An 18206-nucleotide genomic window follows, 5' to 3' on the forward strand; every position below is an offset into this window, starting at 1 on the left:
ACACACTCGTGGACTGCTTCGGATCGTGGGTGAGTATTTTTGTGGTTTGTTATGTTAATATTTATTCCGGAAAGACAATGGCTTCGGGGAACAATGTGACAAGTATTGGTAAGTATGTTACTCTATGTTATATGTACTGTATGTCTATGTATGTATTGTATGAATGTATTGTATGTATGTAGTATATATGTGGTATGTATGTAGCATGTAGTATGTATGTAGTATGTATGTAGCATGCATGTAGCATGCAGTATGTATGTAGCATGCATGTAGTATATATGTAGTATGTATGTAGCATGTAGTATGTATGTAGCATGCATGTAGTATATATGTAGTATGTATGTAGCATGTAGTATGTATGTAGCATGCATGTAGTATATATGTAGCATGCATGTAGCATGCATGTAGTATGTATGTAGTATGTATGTAGTATATATGTAGTATGTATGTAGCATGTAGTATGTATGTAGTATGTATGTAGCATGCATGTAGCATGCAGTATGTATGTAGCATGCATGTAGTATATATGTAGTATGTATGTAGCATGTAGTATGTAGCATGCATGTAGTATATATGTAGTATGTAGCATGTAGTATGTATGTAGCATGCATGTATTATATATGTGTTATGTATGTAGCATGTAGCATGCATGTAGCATGCATGTAGTATGTATGTAGTATATATGTGGTATGTATGTAGCATGCAGTATGTATGTAGCATGCATGTAGTATATATGTAGTATGTATGTTGCATGTAGTATGAATGTAGCATGTATGTAGTATGCATGTTGTATGTATGTAGCATGTAATTTTTTTTTTTTTTTTTTTTACATTTAACACATTAGCCGGATGATGGGACTACTACTGTCCCATCATTGGCTAATGTGTCAATCACTGTCATGGTAGCAGGCATCGCCCGATGGGACTTGTAGTCCCATCGGACGATGCCTGCACAGACCCCCGGAGCCTGCACAGCCCCCCGGCAGGCCGGCACAGCCCCCCGGCAGGCCGGCACAGCCCCCCGGCAGGCCGGCACAGCCCCCCGGAGCCTGCACAGACCACCGGCAGGCCGGCACAGACCACCGGAGCCTGCACAGACCCCCTGGCAGGCCGGCACAGCCCCCCGAAAGGCCCGTACAGACCCCAGAGAGGCTGTACAAGGGCAGGAAAGGGTTTTTCTTATTCCGATACCGGAAGTCCCATAGACTTGAATGGGACTTCCGGTATCGGAATCGGCGATACCGATACTTTTTTTAAAGATCGGCCGATACCATCCGATACGATACTTTGAAGTATCGGACGGTATCGCTCAACTCTAAACAGGAGCCATTCTGCATCTCTTTAATAATTACGGAAATTTTAAGTAGGGAACACTTTCAGATCTAATTGGGAAATTTTCTGGCACTAATGTTCTATTAAAAGGAATCTTAAGTCATCTATATAGCACGTAGGTCATAGGAAGCCGAATAAAATGATACATTGATAGCTGCAATCTGATGTCTTATTCCCAAGAAATTCATGCTTTTCTTATGTGTAAATGAGTTGTTCAGAGCTATGGGCTGAACACTACATGAGAATTTTCTTCCAAAGTTTATTTTTAGTAAATGAATGCATTACCAGTGTGAGATATGTAACTAATAGAGTTGAGCGACTTTGGTCGGATCGGGTTTTATCAAACAAGATTTGTTTCAGATGAAACTGGTCCAACTTGGGCAAAAAAAGTCGGAGTTTCATCCGAAACCCGACCCCAATGCAAGTCAATGGTGATTAAAAATCGGCATTGAGTGGATGAATGTCATCTGCTCGATGCCGACTTTTAATCCCCATTGACTTGCATTGGGGTCGGGTTTCGGACGAAACTCCGACTTTTTTTGCCCTCGTCGGACCAGTTTCATCTGAAACAAATTTTGTTTCATGAAACCCGATGCGACCAAAGTCGCTCAACTCTAGTATCTAACACAGTACAGTAGAACTGATTGTTTTCACTTTACAGACACATTTAATGTAGCTTTCACAGCTCTGCTGTATTATAACACTATTACATCCCTTTCTGCCTGTGATATGGAAGCTGAACCTGTAGATTTGTCAGTTATAATTACAAACAGGTTTGCAGTGAGATCAGGAGAGCAGAAAGCAGCCATTATATATCTAACTTGTAATGCTTCCTTCATGTATAATAAACTCTGGAGGCAGATTCTCATGCAGATCAGTGTCCGGCCCATAGTTGATAACAGCTCTATAACACAGAAGAAAAATGTGGATTTCTGTGGAATAAGACATCAATTTACAGATATCAAAGTATCACTTTATTCAGCTTCCTATGACCTACATGCTGATTTACAGCTCTGGAAAAAAATAATAAACCACCACATCAAAACTCTGCGATGGACAGCCCATTCTCCAGACCTGAACCCCATTGAAAACCTCTGGATTACAATCAAGAGGATGATGGATAGTCACAAGCCATCAAACAAAGAAGAACTGCTTTAATTTGTGGCACCAGAAGCAATGTGAAAGACTGGTGGAAAGCATGCCAAGATGCATGAAAGCTGTGATTATGGTTATTCTGCAAAATATTGATTTCTGAACTCTCCCTGAGTTAAAACATTAGTATTGTTGTTTCTAAATGATTATGAAATTTTTTCTTTGCTTTATTTGAGGTCTCAAAGCACTGGGTTTTTTTTAATTTTGAGCATTTTTCTTTGTTTGAAAAAAATGCAAAATTTATTGCTTGGAAATTCAGAGACATGTTGTCAGAAGTTTATAGATTAAAAGAACAATTTATATTTCACTCAAAAATATACCTATAAAGAGAAAAATCAGACAAACTGACCATTTGAAAGTAGTCTCTTAAATTTTGCCAGAGCTGTAGATTACTTAGTACAGTTGTTCCTACTGAAAGATTCCCTTAAAGAAAAGTAACATAGTAACATAGTTTTGAAGGCTGAAGGAAGACCTTATGTCCATCTAGTTCAGCCTATTTTTAGTGCAGCTGTTCTGCATTGTTGATCCTGGGGAAGGCAAAAAACCAACAGAGTAGAAGCCAATTTTCTCCATAGGGAAAAAAATTCCTTCCCCTAAGCTGGGTCAACCATCTACCTATAATATTCTGTTATTCGTAACCTTCTATACTGTTACTCACAAGAAAGGCATCCATTCCTTTCTTAAATTCATTCAGTGAGTTGGCCATCACCACTTCCTCAGGAAGAGAATTCCAGAGCCTCACTGCTCTTACCGTGAAGAACCCTCTTCTATGCTGGTTCAAAAATTGTCTTTCCTCCAAATGAAGAGAATGCCCCCTTGTTCTTGTCACAGTCCTTGGTACAAACAGTTCATTGGAGAGATCTCTGTAATGCCCTCTGATATACTTGTACATATATATTAGGGCTCCCCTAAGTCTTCTCTTTTCTAGAGTAAATAGACCTAATTTTGATAACCTTTCTGGGTATTGTAGTGAGGTTATCAAAATTAGGTCTATTTACTCTAGAGTAGATGAGAATCTTGTCAGGACATGCACATAATTATGCAAATCATATAATTGCATTCATGAGACCATCAAATTGTGCTTAAAAATAGAGGGGGATCATAACAGTATGCACAATGTTGTATTCAAAGATGTAGATGAAAATCTAGTTGGCACATGAGCATAATTATGGAGATCACATATTTGCAGTGCCGTGGCCACTCACTTTTTCTTGAAATAGAAGAGAACCAGGAAAGTGTGCAAATTTCATATGGTCAAGATTCAGTAGTCAGCTGCCATATAGAGTGACTACAAATCATTCTCTTGAGCCCAGAAATCCTCTTTGAGGAGGGAAATTTGTTGCCATTACTATTGACCCAAGAAGGCAAAAAAAGCAAAATAATTGCAAGTGATAGTTGAATGCTCAGCACTAAGGATGGGTGAACCTGCGGATGTTCACGGCCGGCGAATCTAAAAAAGAGTTCTGTTCAGGTATGAAAACTTTCCCCAAACCTGGACTCCACTCAGATGAATGGAGTTCCCGAACATCTGTTGTTTGCCATGCTGTCAGCTGCATGACATCACATCAAACACGGATTCTGATTGTCAGTAGTATCATTACCGCCAGTCAGAGAGCTTCGGTCCCACACTGTCATCCTGATCGTACTGATGAACAGAGCCCATGTTTGCCACACTGTCATGCATGTTTGGGACCCCCATTCATCGAAATGGGGTCAAGGGTCCAGGTTTGCGTACCATTCTGATACCCCAACCAAACTATTTTTAGATGTTTGACCAAACACGCCGGCCCCGAACATGCACGGGTTTGCTATCACTAGTCCACAGCAATGCATTTATAAAAGTAAATATTGCAGCAATCTGAGAATGGTTGTAAGGCTGTTTACAAACAATTTAGAGTTAAACATTCTACACTGTGAAAAATTATTCACAAGTGGGTGTTTAAGACAGTTGATAATCTTCCGAGTTGTGGATATCACAAAAAATTGACCCCAATGTCAGAATATACATTTCTCAGGTAACTTGCAGAAATCAAACAAGAGTAACAGCTCAGGGGGCAAGTGGGGTAATATTTGTAAGGCTGCAGATGACAGTATGGGAAACAGCCGATGTTTGGGGTGCCGAACACTGAGTTCCTGGAGAAGTCCGTGTTCTGTGTGGACCCTTAACTTTTTACTGTTTGGGTTCTCCTATCTCTACTCAGTACCAGAACCTTTTTCCTGAGTGCTATATTTTATCTTCTAATGTGTTAAAAATAAAATACCATGAAATAAAATGTTTTCTTGAAGACCATGTGTTTTAAACCACCTTCTCTCTTTACAAAGATATACATGTTAAAGAATAAACTGCCTCAACTATGTACTTTTAAAATTATTATAAGTAGCTTCACCTGTATAAATGCACTTATCCAAAACATTTGCATCATAAGATTTCCTTTTATGAGATACTATGAGATTTTACATCTTTTTTGGCTATATTATGTTCTGTGTTGCATACGTAGCAACTCACTCAACTTACTTCTGACAAATCCCTATTATTTCCTAGCATAGACGTGTATAGGATCTATGATTTTGAGGCACAAATATGGACTCGCAGCACAAGTCACAAAGCATTTATCCAAATGGCGTGATTCAGTTGCATACAAATGGGCTAGATGCAAATACATGAGATTACTCTCCAAGATCCCTGCCCTTGCTGATGAATACATAATTGATTTCAAATGAATTAATCTCAAATGAATATCCCGGGTCTTTATAAGGTCTAAGATTAAAATAAAACAACCATTTTCTTGCTGATTGTTGCAACTAGTCAATGACATCCCTGACCTATTCATCTCTTGAATTAACATTATATGATGACTTCAAAAGCCTCTGAGAGGGTGGGAATGGGTATCTTAGAATTGTGCTGTATTCTTTGCTTGATTATAATGTAGAACAATGTCATCTAGGATATGCTGTACTGGTTTCCTTACAATAGACTTGCTAATAATCTGTTAATGTTATAATCTTATAACTATAATAGTCACAGACATTAATAGAAATATTCTTCTCCAACTATTTAGAATCCAGCCTGAGCTTGATAATTACGGTACCATCCTTCCACTCATAAAATACATACTGAGCTAAAATAGTTCTCTAACATTTCTATAAACTTACATCCATGATGATTTTGTCCACCGATATTACTTTTAACAAAATATATTGAGGAAAAGAATATGAACCCCAAAGATTTACCTTAGTTGCCATTTTAAAATTGTGTTTTTATTCTTTTTTGGTACAAGGTTTCATCTCATGGAATTCCACCCATTCTGTATAATTGATCCTATAGCTGTATATTACGTATATTAAGCAATCATTTTAAAGTCCTGCACATTTTTCTTTATTTTTCAGAAAACATTATAATGCTGGTCTAAAGTAATAAAAAATTACATATATTTGCATTTTCCCAAACAAAAAAACTGCAATTGTATATGGTGTTTCATGGTTAGTTCAAAGAAAAACAAGTGGGAAAAACAAAATAATAATCTTTTAGTTATAATACCTTTTAACGAAAAAAAGAATAAGTGATTATTCAAATCAATCTTTAAAGGTAGTTCGCGCACAGGATATTTAAAGATTCCTATTACTCAATGTAACATTTCACCCTTTCCCTCTAGTAAGACTAGATGCAAACAGTTGAGGAGACATAGCCATTTAGTGGCTATGTCATCAGCGAACACCCCTACAATGTGACAGCATCTCGGGTGATCAGTTGAAGATCATGATGTTCATTACCAGAAATTCAGGTAAAGGGTTACTTTAGAAAAAAAAGTAATCTTCTTGCTGCACCAAGCAACAGGGAATATGTATTGTTGCATGGGGTCAGCTAATTGAATATCTGTACATGTAATAAATGGAAAAACCATGTCAGCCAGAGTAACAACTTATGACTGTTAATAGTTCTTTGGTGTTTGTATCCACCACCGGATTTACACATTTCTATACCCTAGAGAAAATCACATAATTCTATGCCTCCTCATCCACCCTCAAAAAGTCGATTAGAGATGTGTTGTTTCAAAAGTTTTCATTCCCACTAGAACAAACTTCATCATCATGTGTCTAATCAGATAGAAGTTTCCTGAGAATCTGAGAGCCCTTTCCTCATATGAATTAAACTGTTCTTGCAATTCTATCAAAAATGTTACTAGTGATTGGAGAGCATTAGCAAATTCCAAAGCATCAATTTCCATGTTTTAAACATACTTGCTCACATGGTGTAATCTGAGCAGCATCGATCCCCAGAACTGTGTCATGAATGCTGTGTCAAGTCTTTGCAACTTGATGAGTATACCTCTTGCGTCTGCTTGAGTTCCTGATTTTGGGGTTTTGTCACTTTCAAGATATTTTACAGCATCTATGATGGCAGTAGATATGTAGAAGTCAAATGATATGATTGTAATCACATGGAATCACTATTATAACACCAAATTTGGAATTTCCTAAACATGTAGTTTACACTGAGTGTGTGTGAGAGAAATAGCTAGACAGCACAAGTTGTAGAGATGGGAAACGTAAATATACTGCTCAATTTATTTAATGTACATGGATGTAAATTTAAAAATCAGCATTTTGTATGGTCTTTTCAAAATAATACTAAAAAATGTCTAAATATTTGTTTTTTATTTTGAGTATACGTCCTCTGACTGCTGCATCCTAAGCCGTGACCTAGATAAACCTTGTGGAAATATGAACTTAGTGATAGAAGCTCATTAACATCAATAATATCAATATGGTGTAGTAGATAAGAAAAAAGTTATGTGACACAATGCTTTTCTGACTTGGAATACACTTTTTTATAGAATTGCAATGTCTGTATAAGCCAAAAAAAAACTGCCTAACAGGGGTGGTAATCTACTGGATTTGGTCCTGTCAAAATAGACCAGATACAATTTCAGATCTACAGGTCAGGGAGCATTTGGGAAGCAGGGACCATAATATGGTAAATTTCAAAGTAGTTTTCAATGAACCATTCAAAAGGGGAAATGCAAAAACCTGGAACTTTAGGAAAGCTGATTTCAACGATTTAAGGGAAGAGCTTAATCGTGTACTCTGGGACCATCTCATGGGAACTGGGGATACCGACTATATATAAGTGTTTAAGGATATACTACTAGAATACCATAGAAAAGTTATGCCCTCTGGTAATAAAATGTCCAGGAATAAAAAAAAACTATTATGGATAAATAAATCAGTTCAAAGTTTAATAAGACTAAAACAAAGGTAATTCAAATATCTTGATGGTCGAGAATACAAATATCATTTCAGGAGTATAAATCTCCAGCAACATTAAAATAAATCCCCCAAAATTTTATAAATACACCAATGCTAAAGAGAAAAAAATATGGTATAGGCCCCTTAAAATAAGATAATGACAAGATAATAGAGGACAAAGATATTAAACAGCCACTTTTCATTCATGTTCACAAATGAACTGACTTTTCCAGGGATTATTCAACAAGGCAAACATCAAATTTAACCACCTCACATAACTAGTTTAACACAAGAAAAAGTACTCCTGTGTCTGAGCTAATTAAACATTGACAAATCCCCTGGCCCAGATAATATTCATCCATGGATACTGAGGGAATTGAGCTTTGTAATTGACAGACCAGATCACTGTATCTTATATTCTTAGACTCTCTTGTAACAGGGCTGGTGCCATATGATTGGAGGATGGCTGATGTGATACCGATATTTAAGATAGGTAAGAAGGTGGATCCAGGCAACTACCGAATGGTAAGCCTGACATCAGTAGCATGCAAAATTTCTGAGGGCACTATAAGAGATGACCTGCAGAAATATATTGCAGAGAATAATATAATTCCAGTCAACCAGCATGGATTCATTAAAGGGAATCTGTCACCACTTTTTTAGCATATCAAGTAAAAATATGATTGGATTCTGTGTCAACTATGCATTATACCATAGAATGTAGTGGTGTATGCCGGCGCATGCACAATAATGATTTTATGCTTTGCCCACAGTTGAGCAAAGCATACTTTGCACGCACGGGAGAATATTTGAATGTGCATGCGCGCTAAATCTACGTGAACGCAGGAATTACACCAAATAAATTCATAGATCAAACCAGGAGCGGGGGAGAGAGGACCAATAAGCCCCGCCCATTGGACCTGACCGAGGAGATTTACATACACCGTGGGAAGAATATAAAAGGTATTTATTGATCAAAGATGGGGAGTCAAGGGGTGTGAAAAGTACTGGTATAATGCATAGTTGACACTGAATCCAATCATATTTTTACTTGATATGTGAAAAAAGGGGCTAAAGATTCCCTTTAAAAATAAGTAATGGCTAACCAAAATGTTGGGTTTCTGTGAGGAGGTAAATGCAAATCTGGATGTTGGTAATGCAACTGATGTGATTTATCTGGACTTTGCAAAGGCATTTGACACTGTATCACATAACTGTCTTATACTAAAGCTAAAGAAGCAAGGACTTGGGGAGACTACAGCTCTGGCAATAATTAAGAGACCATTGCAAAATTTTCAGTTTGTCTGATTTTCTCCTTATAGGTATATTTTTGATTAAAATGTAAATTGTTCTTTTATTTCATAAAATACTGACATGTCTCTGAATTTCCCAGCAATAAATTTTGTATTTTTTTCTAAAAATGAGAAATGGTCAAAATTAAATAAGAGAACCAGTGCTTTCAGACCTCAAATAATGCTTAGAAAACAAGTTCAAAATCATTTAGAAACAACAATACTAATGTTTTAACTCATGAAGAGTTCAGAAATCAATATTTTGTGGAAGAACCATGATTTTTAATCACAGCTTTCATGCGTCTAGGCATGCATTCCACCAGTGTTTCACACTGCTCCTGGCACAAAAATTAAAGCAGTTCTTTGTTTGATGGCTTGTGACTATCCTTCATGCTATTGATTACATTCCAGAGGTTTTCAATGGGGTTCAGGTCTGGAGATTGGGTTGGCCATGATAGGGTTTTAATGTGGTGGTCTCTTATTTTTTGACAGAGCTGTATATGCAAATGGGTAATGAATTGGCTAAATGACAGAAAACAAAGAGTTGTCCTATGGTATATTCTCTAAATGGGATATAGTCAGCAGTGGGGTACCGCAGGGATCTGTGCTAGGACCAATTCTTTTTAACCTCTTTGCTAATGACCTTTTGGATGATATTGAGAGTGTAGTGTCAATGTTTGATAATAACACCAAACTATGTAGGCTATTAAAACCTGGCCTTGACAGTACAATATTGCAGAACAATCTGAATAAGATGTCTGAATGGGCAAACGCTTGGCAAATTAAGTCAAATGAAGTTTAAAGTAGATAAATGTAGAGGAATGCACCTAGGACAGAGTAATCCTAAAGCTGCATATACATCAAATGGAAGTATACTGGGGATTACAAAACAGGAGAGGGACTTAAGTATTTTGATTTCAAGTAAGCTGATCAGCAGTACTCAATATTAAGCAGCAGCCACAAAAGCAAACAATATTTAAGAGTGTATAAAAAGATAGAGAAAATCCTGCAATCCCAACTTATTGTTGTCCCTTTATAAGCCACATGTGAAGCCACATCTAGAATATGGGATTCAGTTTTGAGCTCCACATTTAAAAAATGATATTCAGAAATTAGAGTCAGTTCAAAAGCGGACAACTAGGTTATTACAAAGGATGGAAGGCCTCTCCTATTATGAGAGGTTGGAAAAGTTGGGCTTCTTTAGCTTTGAAAAAAGACACCTCAGAGGGGATCTCATTTATACGTATAAATATATGTGTGGTTAGTACAAAGGACTTGCACATGATTTATTCCTTCCAAGGACTATACTTAGGACCAGGGGCTCTCATTACACGTGGAAGAAAGGCAAATCTGGCAGCTAAATAGGAAAGGGTTCTTTACAGTTAAATCAGTCAGACTGTGGAATGCCCTACTGCAAGAGGTAGTAATGGCAGACACAGCTTTTAAAAAAGGGCTGGACAATTTCCTCAATACAGATAACATTGCGGGTTATAGCTAAATTAGTGACAAAATGTACAATTAGTGGAGAGAGTTTGAACTTGATGGACCTAGGACTTTTTCAACCTATGTAATTATGTAACAAGTTAGGTTTTCCATTATTTTCAACAAAAATGTGGCACATCAACGTCACAGGCATTGGTGCATTCTGCAGTTATAGTATTAGGTCACGGACAAGTACATTACTAAGGAAAGGCATTTTGTGTCCTTACAGTGGCCACAATTCCCAGCCCATCATAAGCTTTTCATGCTGTTAGTTCAGGTGAAAAGAAATGCAGTCGGGCTGGAAATTGCAGCCATAATGCATACAAAAAATAAGGCTACAATATAATCTTATGAACTTTTCCTAAAGCTGCAGCTGGGATGTGACTTAATATAATGTGTGTAGTGGCACATTCCTATACCCATGTGTCCTCTAAGAATAAACACTATGATATGTGGTTGTTCCTCTACAATAATAAAAAAAACAAATTTGGATTAACAAGGCCAGGATAATTTCCTTGACTTTATATAATCAGGTAACTTTTCTTAATTTACAATTTTTATATACTTTTTTCAATAGATAAAACACTCTAATAATGTTTACTGCTTGACTCCCACCTCATTGTTTTTATTCTCCTATTTGTATCTAATAATATTGATAATAAAAGTTTATTTACCTATTGCTCCCATATATTATACCCATCTATGGAGTTTTATAGGTCTGTTTTGCTCTGCAAGAGGAATTTTAACAAGCATTTGCATTAAATTGTTTTTATGAGCTGTTTTTGTACATCCAATAGCTAAGGCTGGTTTCACATTTGCGTTTTTTTGCGCTGGAAAAAAACGCATACGTGCGCATGCGTTTTTTCCCCTATATTTAACATGGGTGCGCATACCTGCGCGCTGGTAAGCGCATGTATGCGATTTTCATGCGCTGCGTTTTTTTGGGGTGTGCGTTGGTATTTTCCAGACGCAGCATGTTGCATTTTTTGGCCCTTGAAAAAATCGCATGCGCACGTATGCGCACGTTTTGCGCTAAAAATGGCCATTATAGCCTATGGATGCGCATACGTGCGCACTGGCATGCGCAGGTATGCGTTTTTTTAGCGCTGCGTTTTTTTGGTGGTGTCCACTTGTTGTCCTAGTTATAATCTTCTAAAGTCAAAAAAAAAAGTCTATATAAAGGAGGTGCCTGCCAAAACTCTGCCACTACTACACTGACAGATTGAAGAGCAGACAGTCAACCAAGAACCCATTACATCAGCGAAGAATGTGAGTATATTACATTATATGCCTGTCCTTTTAAATTATGTATGTACTAATGATTTTTATTATTTTTACATACAGTATGTCTTCAGAATCAGAGTATTCCCCATCGCGGCAGGAATTGGCGCAAGCAGACCGTGAGGTGATTATTTTCGTGCATCTGGTAAGTATATCTGCTGCTTCTCCAAATCTCTTACGTTTTTTTCAACTTTTTTAAGACATCGTCATCATCATCTTCTGCGGACGGGACTAGTGAGGGCGAAGAGCAGGAGCAGCGAAGCCAAGTCCCGGTGGTGATGCGGAATGTAAGTATCAAATGATTTGTAATGTTCTTTATTTTTTATCTTCTATTTTTACTCTTTTTTATGTTTCTTTTTTTGTAACTTTTTATTCAATTTAAATTTGATTATTCTAATGAATGTGTTTTGTCTAGGTTCCACAACGGGATGAAGACGTCTACCTGGATAATGAGCAGCTCATCAGCCTGGTCCAGGAGCGTTCGCCGTTGTGGGACAGCCGTGACCGGCTGCACAAGGACATTGTGGTGACCCGGCGGCTATGGAATGAGGTGGCCGCAGCGTTGATGGATGGCTGGGACAGCGCCACAGCATCCTCCAAAAAGGCGTTTAGTGAGTATTTCCCTGCTCTGTATTGTGCCTCAGTGACTGTTGTCCTTGACGGCACTGTTGGGTTTCGTGCTAGGCGTATTCTAGCAGGAAACCCAACAGTGTCATCGGGGTCTACAGTGACTGCTTTGAGTATTGTATTGCTACATTGTGCCGCAGTGACTGTTGTCCTTGACGGCACTGTTGGGTTTCGTGCTAGGCGTATTCTAGCAGGAAACCCAACAGTGTCATCGGGGTCTACAGTGACTGCTTTGAGTATTGTATTGCTACATTGTGCCGCAGTGACTGTTGTCCTTGACGGCACTGTTGGGTTTCGTGCTAGGCGTATTCTAGCAGGAAACCCAACAGTGTCATCGGGGTCTACAGTGACTGCTTTGAGTATTGTATTGCTACATTGTGCCGCAGTGACTGTTGTCCTTGACGGCACTGTTGGGTTTCGTGCTAGGCGTATTCTAGCAGGAAACCCAACAGTGTCATCGGGGTCTACAGTGACTGCTTTGAGTATTGTATTGCTACATTGTGCCGCAGTGACTGTTGTCCTTGACGGCACTGTTGGGTTTCGTGCTAGGCGTATTCTAGCAGGAAACCCAACAGTGTCATCGGGGTCTACAGTGACTGCTTTGAGTATTGTATTGCTACATTGTGCCGCAGTGACTGTTGTCCTTGACGGCACTGTTGGGTTTCATGCTAGGCGTATTCTAGCAGGAAACCCAACAGTGTCATCGGGGTCTACAGTTACTGCTTTGAGTATTGTATTGCTACATTGTGCCGCAGTGACTGTTGTCCTTGACGGCACTGTTGGGTTTCGTGCTAGGCGTATTCTAGCAGGAAACCCAACAGTGTCATCGGGGTCTACAGTGACTGCTTTGAGTATTGTATTGCTACATTGTGCCGCAGTGACTGTTGTCCTTGACGGCACTGTTGGGTTTCATGCTAGGCGTATTCTAGCAGGAAACCCAACAGTGTCATCGGGGTCTACAGTGACTGCTTTGAGTATTGTATTGCTACATTGTGCCGCAGTGACTGTTGTCCTTGACGGCACTGTTTTTTTTTATCAACAGTGGACAAAGTCCGAACACGTTGGCGTTCGATCAAGGACCGCTTCAACAGTGATGTTCGTGCTGAGGGCCAGGTTCGCAGTGGATCTGCGTCAAGGACCAGAACTAGATACCGTCACTATAACGCGTTGCAGTTCCTAAGACCGGTCCTTGCCACGAGATCGTAAGTATTATAAATTTTGGGTTTTTATTTTTATTAATCTGTGTTTTTCTAATCCACAGCTGATGCTTCTTGTAAAGGCATGGTAGTAATGATTTTCCTTTCTTCAACAGCACCTGGAGCAGCACCCTGCAACCTGGCCCTGGAGCGGTCCTTCCTCGGACGTCCTCTGACCCGTCCCAGCCATCCGACAGCCAGGAAGCACCTTGCAGGTCAACCACACACACAGCTGGTGACCAGGAAGCTGGGCCATCAGGTGTTCCCCTGTCCCAGGTCTCTGCCACTGGTTATGCGTGCACTACCCGCCAGCGGCAGAGGGCCTTGGACAGGAATGTCTTGCCCGAGTTTATGCATTTGAGCGAGGCCTTTAATTCCAGCCTCAAGTCACTGTCCGACAGAGTTGAAAGCGGTTTTGCACTCATGGAACGTGGTTTTAACCACTTTGAACACCGCTTCAATTCTGTAGAACAGCGCCTTGACCGTCTGGAGGCCGACCTCAACAGACCAGCACACCATTTTTTTAGTAAGATTGAAAAGGGCATGGCGGAACACCTTAGTCCTGATCAACAGCTGAATGTGCTGCAGGCCTGCAACAATGCTTTCTTGCAGGCTATGCAGCATAATCGGTACGGTCAGCAGTCAGTGGTGTCCTTTCCACCTGTGCCACCATTGACTCGCTTCACCTCACTACCGACTTGTGCTGCATACCACTGCACGGACACCTCTATTCAAAGCCAGGACACCCACCGTTACACCACCACAAGTCTGAGTGCAGCTGGTCACTTCACCGACACCACCATGGCAAGCGCTGCTCCTGTCTGGAGCACCACCGCCACTCCCATGCATGCGTGGAGCTCAGCCACCACTAGGCAAACATGGAACAGCCCTGCCGCTACAACAACGTGTAGTAGCCCTGCCACCACCACTCTGCAAACCTGGACCATCACTGCCGCCACCAGTCCTCCTGCAAGGACGAGCACTGACAACGAAGAGCAGCAGCAGCAGCCACCTCAGCAGCAGCTCCAGCCACCTCATCAGCAGCCACCTCAGCAGCAGCAGCAGCCACCTCAGCAGCAGCAGCCACCTCAGCAGCAGCTGCAACCACCTCAGCAGCAGCAACCACCTCAGCAGCAGCAGCCACCTCAGCAGCAGCCGCCACCTCAGCAGCAGCCACCACCTCAGCAGCAGCAGCCGCCACCTCAGCAGCAGCAGCAGCCACACCTGCAGACGGGGGACCTACACTCAATATTTGCCCCTAGTTCAAGGCGAAATCCATCAAGGCGGGCATTGGGCCAAAGTCGGTCCAGGCACACAAGCCTACGGCGACATGCCATTACAACTAATGTACCTGAACAGATTTCCTCTCCTCCAAGTGTTCCTAGTTTGATTCCCTTAACTGGACTACCTTCCCCCACAAGTTTTGTTGCCCCTTCCCCTCAAACACCGTCTTCAACAGCAAGTGTTGCATATTCCCTGCACACCCCCAAATTGAAACCATCTGCCCCCAAACGCCGGAAAAAATAATTTTTTGGTTTATTTTTGTGATAAAAAATAAATTTACATTTGTGGTTCACCATTACTAAGTTTCATTAATATTGTTTGCGCCGCTCACACACACTGATGGGTAAATACATGTTAAAAACCAACCCAAGGCCTAGTATAGTCATATGTGAAATACCACGGACTAGTATAGTCATACCAAGGCCTAGTGTAATAACTCGAGTTTTACCAACTTGGATCTGGTTTCATGAAAAACAAACTGTTGAAACTTGTCTTAAAAATAAGTTTCTTTCTAGTTTCACCAGTTTGTTTTTTGTGAAACAAGATGCTAGTTGTTAAAAATCGAGTTATTACAGTAGGCCTTGGTATGACTATACTAGGCCGTGGTATTTCACATATGACTATACTAGTAGGCCCAAGGCCTACTATACTCATATTTGAAATACCACGGCCTAGTATAGTCATTCCAAGGCCTAGTGTAATAACTTGTAAGTTGGAATGGAGCAGATTACATTCATCCACTCAATACTGACTTGTATTCCCCATGGACTTTCATTGGGGTTGGGTTTTGAGGGTTGTGTTTTGAGAAAATCACATACTTTGTTTTCAACTAGTTGCACAATTTTCTCTTGAAAAAAAATGGTTTCCTGATTCATGGCCTGCAGCTTTGCTCGTTCCAATATATTTCACGCAGACTAGCAATGCTGCATTTTAACTCATATGTGTATTTACCTGCCCAGGTGTGTGAACATCAAAAAATTCAGTTATACATGGGAAGTTTTTTATTAAATTGGAGTTTCAAAAATATAGTGCACTCAGTAATGGTATCAAATAAGGTTTTTTATTACCATAAACAAACAAAAACATTACACCATTTCATCTTGCCAGTGCACCCGTCCTACATCAGAAATAAAGTAGGCCGCAAATTGGTCCCTCATTTGGCCAACTTCAATGGATGACCTGAGAGTGTGCTGAGTGAATTCAGGCAATGGGTTAGGAGCATCATCGTCCAGTTCAAAGGTCGGGTGCTCTTTAGCCATCACAAAGTTATGTAGAACCACACAGGCCTTCACCACCTCATCGACTGTTTCAAGTTTAAGATTAATGGCCGTGCCCAGAATTCGCCATCTGGAAACAAGAATCCCAAAAGCACACTCGACAGTTCTTCTGGCCCTGGTCAGCCTGTAATTAAATATTTTTTTGGTGTGGTCCAAGTCCCGGCTGGAGTAGGGTTTCAGTAAGTTTCCGCACATTTGAAAAGCCTCATCGCCAACCATTACAAAGGGCAGTTGCGGAGCTTCGGTGTGAGGAAGAGGCCGTGGCATAGGGAAATTAAATTGGTTGCCATACAACCTCCGGCCCATGTCTGAGTTTTTAAAAGCCTGTGAGTCATTACCACGGCCAAATGCTCCAATGTCCACTGCTACAAACATACATCCGGCATCCGCAATCGCAATGAGTACTATTGAAAAGTACTTTTTGTAATTATAGTACTCAGATCCCGTTCTTTGGGGTTTGATGATCCGTATGTGTTTACCATCAACAGCTCCCAAACAGTTGGGAAAATTGCATACTGTCCAGAATTTGTCAGCAATTTCCATCCACTTTTCAGCGGTGGGCAGGGGCATAAATTCTGGGCAAAGAACATTCCAGAGAGCCCGGCAGGTGTCAGCAACAATTCCAGACAAGGTAGAGATTCCAATACGGTACTGGAAGTGTAGTGAAGATTGGGTTTCTCCAGTCGCCAGGAATCTGTGAACAGACAAAGAAGTAAAATTAATATTTATGTATATTATTTTAAAAAACTATAAAATAAAATATTAGTACATTCACGAAAACTAATTACCCACGGTTTTGAATACTAAATTTAAAAAAAAACCATCAGACCGCACCCCTTGGTTTTTAAAACATACCGTAATGTCACCAGTAGCCGTTCCTCAGGAGGAATCGCACGACGGAGCTGTGTGTCCTGTCTCCGGATGGATTGTTGGACACGAGCAAGCAAATCCATGAAACTTTCGTGGGACATCCTGATATAATCTGTAAATTTCTCCGGGTTTGCCTGTAGCTCGCTGTAGAGGGTGTGGTATGCCCCACGGCTCTCCCGGAGTTCAACAATCGGATGTATCCACATACGCCGCCGTCTTCGCTGCCTCTCTCTCTTCCTTTGTTCATGGCAAGCAACTGCATACGCCTGAGCCATCGCGATGTCCAAATCCAAGTTGAAGTGAAAACTCTTCCAGCGCAGATCCATGGTCACGAGAAGAATCAAGCAAATGTGAAGAATACTGTAGACAGGGTCTATATATTAACATACCACACCCACAATGAAGTCCCATTGGTCTTGTGTGTTGTTGAATGGTTGTTTTTTCATTTTTGTGGGTTTTTTCCAAAATCTGTAAAAAAACGCAAACGCACAAAAAACGCATACAAACGCGCAAAAACGCTGCGTTTTTTTCCTGCATGCGCATAAAAATGCTTGAAAAAAACGCAGCGTTTGTATGCATTTGTATGCGTTTTTTTAATGCGTTTTTTTGTGGGAAAAACGCGCTGCAAAAAAAAGCAAGTGTGAAACTAGCCTTAGTCTGCTCTTTTAAACCATCTTGATTGTCATGCAAAAAAATGTTGCTAAATAGAAAATGTTGTTTATGTTGTTCTTTTAGTATAAAGTTGAATGCTCCATATAAGGCACAATCCTTATGATTATCCTTAAAGTTGATTTCTTTCCTTTCTGTAATCCCTCTTGCGCCTTCTTAGCCTTTGGCCTAATGACAAAAGAAGAACTCTTTAGGTTCCTCTTTTCTTCTATGACAGCTGACAGGCATGGCAAGGGGTGCAGGGACACTTGCAGTCGGTCCCTGCACCCCAAGCACTGTGATTGGTCAGTCAATCTCCTGCCCGATGATCAGTGCCAGGAGCTCAGCGCTGCAGTGGCTGAGCGTCCTGCACTGACAGCTGGGAGTGGCGCCCCCGCTGTTAACCCCCTCACTGCTGCGATCGAGCGTGATCGCAGAATTCAGGGGGGAGGCAGAGGGTAGGGGGCTCCCTCTGCCTCAGGTCGGCATCCCCACAATGTAATCGCAGGGCCCGACCTG

The sequence above is a fragment of the Dendrobates tinctorius genome, unplaced genomic scaffold, assembly GCF_039654945.1.
Source record: "Dendrobates tinctorius isolate UK_male_01 unplaced genomic scaffold, ASM3965494v1 ptg000064l, whole genome shotgun sequence".
Lineage (NCBI taxonomy): Eukaryota > Metazoa > Chordata > Amphibia > Anura > Dendrobatidae > Dendrobates > Dendrobates tinctorius.